Source organism: Nannobrachium achirus, assembly GCF_963921795.1.
Source record: "Nannobrachium achirus genome assembly, chromosome: 4".
Taxonomy (NCBI): domain Eukaryota; kingdom Metazoa; phylum Chordata; class Actinopteri; order Myctophiformes; family Myctophidae; genus Nannobrachium; species Nannobrachium achirus.
Genome location: NC_137813.1, coordinates 73,729,517 through 73,732,147, shown reverse-complemented (window position 1 = coordinate 73,732,147; position 2,631 = coordinate 73,729,517). Strand labels below are relative to the sequence as shown.

Here is a 2,631-nt window from a genome sequence, read left to right as displayed (position 1 = left end):
ATGACATATTTAGCCACTTGTACGCATGCCCCCACACTCTTAGAACAAAAACTAGGCTCTACTCAATTTTATTGGTGAAACATTTTTACACTAAAAAATATTGAGTAAATATTACTGATATGAAATCAGGTAAATGAAACTCAATTAATTTGAGTAAAAGTAACCAAAACTTTTACGTACTTATTAACAACTAAAATTGAGTACAATGACCTAAAGAAATTGAGTAGATTTAATTAAATTATTCAGTCAATGCCACAAAAGACTACAAGTAAATACATTGAAATATTAAGTAGATCTAATTGAATATTAGAGTATGATTTAACAAAACAAATATGTCACATTTACTCTATTCATTTACTTTTATTGATTTAATTCATATAGTACCATTTTACCCCTTTCATTTACTTTACCTTTTACTCCAGGAGTACATGATGTCAAATGAATACACATGAAATAATTATGCAGATAATTATGTTTTTAATCAACTCATTTTGACCATTGTAACACCACATCAAGTATGAACATTCAACATACTTTAGTATGTAAATGACATGCAACAATGCCTGCAAAAACAATATTATGTTTAAAGATAATGATCAGGAAAGGGGTATCCCTGACACTTTTAAAAATTTTAAAGTTTACTAAAGAGCAGTGTGTGTTCACAATACTGTATATAAGTACCTCTAATTGAACTGTGCATACTGTAAGTAAGCAGTCTGTCAAACATTATGCACCATAAGAACAATGAGCCCATCAAATAAACAGTAAGTCATAACCACAAAATACATTAAAGAAGACAGTCAGAGGCCATTTGGCATGAAAGGAAATCACAACTTGGAATATGAAATAATAAATAAGCATTTACAGTAGCTCAACATTTAAACATATTGACTATGCACACGTGTAATGTCTATATGCTAAACTGACCTGTTTGCAGTATGACTCGAATGCACCAGAAACAAACACTTTACATGAACTAATTACTATCAGCAACAAATACCATTGCAAAAATGCTGTTTTGACAATAAATCCACTTTCAGTTGGTTATACCCACGTTCTGAGAGCATCTTGCTGAACAGTAGTCGGCAAGCAGACATTTTTTCAGTCTCTGAACTTTGGCTGAAAGGTGTCCGCGGGATCCAACTCAACTAGTACTTTTTGGAACATCTCAAGACCATATCTGAGGTTCTTGGGGTATCTCAGATTAAAGGCATAGAACAGTCCCAACAGATAGCAGCAGATCCCCAAGATTGTTGAGGGCAGTGATGCCCTTAATCACAATACCTACATCAGTAGGTTCATTCATTGAGCCCTCTTGGTTCTGCAGCAGGTAGATCTTCATCTTCTTCATCATCACCTCCTCTGTCAACTTCTCTTCTACTCTGACAGGTGCACCAGCAGCTTCCTTCCTGCACACATTGTGAAGATAATTGTTTAGAGCTCACTTTCAGGCTAAATGTTACAAGACACACAGACACACATTGAGCAATCCTAGCTGTCTCCACACATGCAGCCCTGGGCATAATCTTGAATAAGTTGGACATGCAACGGATGCAACAGCCATTCAGCCAATGTCACAACCTTCTCTGGGCATCACTATGCTGTTCCTTTGCATGTGATGGTCTCATCCACGATCACATTAAAACGTCAAAAAAAATATTTTACTAACTTGAAAGTCCTTGATCTTGACACTCTCTTCTTCCAGATGGTCGACGAGACATCGGATGATGACCTCTCGTGTTCGTTGATTGGGGATTCCTCTCTGCAGAATAGAAACATAATTATTTGAACAATAAAGAAAAAGTATGACTGCACTTTCATAAACTAACATAAACTTTGGCAATACAATTGTTTCCACAACCCAGTTTTAGCAACGGAAGCTGGGAGACTGTCCTTAGTAGCTATTAAGACATACATTTAGAAATGAATAATCAGGAGAGAGAGTTGCAGGGGATAAAGATGAGTTTAGCATAAATTAATGTAGTAATTATTGTCATTAGCCAGGTGAAATATAATTAAAGCAGTTAGAGTAAATGAAAGTTTCATACCTGAAGTAGAATACTCATTTGTGCCCAAACTGCCCTTCTTGGACTGGAACATGGACAGTAGTTTGGGGGTATAGAAGTCCAACATTGCCATACATTTTGGCTCAAGATTCAGTGTGGTGATCATCCTGAACTTTGCACTAACCTGGAAGACAGAGATGAGGGGAAGAGAGTAAAAAAGAAGACGTGAGATTATAGATCTGGTATTTTCCCCCAGGATAGGGATGCTAGGGTATACAAGTAGTTAACTACAATGACAAGATGTCTGTCACATTCAGGTCTAATTCCTGTAACCATTTCTGTAAACATCTAACAAGGCAGGCCAACTATCCTTGATGTCTGCTGGCTGACAACATCATCTCATATAATGCTTAATATCTGCAACCCAATTTTACAGGGATATAGTTAATAATAATAATTGTATACTTCAAAAAAATAGTGGATATAGCTGATCTACAGCTCACAATCTCGAGCTTGTAAATTGGTCATTTGAGCATTTCTGAAGAAAAAAAAAGATAATAATTCAAATAACTGACACCATGTGAGGCTTAGTCAATTTATGATTCCAATAATTACTTGGCCAAAC

General features: G+C 35.8%; 1 long non-coding RNA gene across 1 annotated transcript; it reads right to left on the bottom strand.

The window, feature by feature from the left end:
• Positions 1 to 1,313: 1,313 nt before the first annotated feature.
• LOC308283239 lies at positions 1,314 to 2,159 on the bottom strand. Its single transcript, XR_013961911.1, has 3 exons — positions 2,049 to 2,159; positions 1,670 to 1,762; positions 1,314 to 1,409 (listed from the first exon to the last, which is right to left on the bottom strand). It is a non-coding gene; the product is annotated as an uncharacterized lncRNA (long non-coding RNA).
• Positions 2,160 to 2,631: the final 472 nt, after the last annotated feature.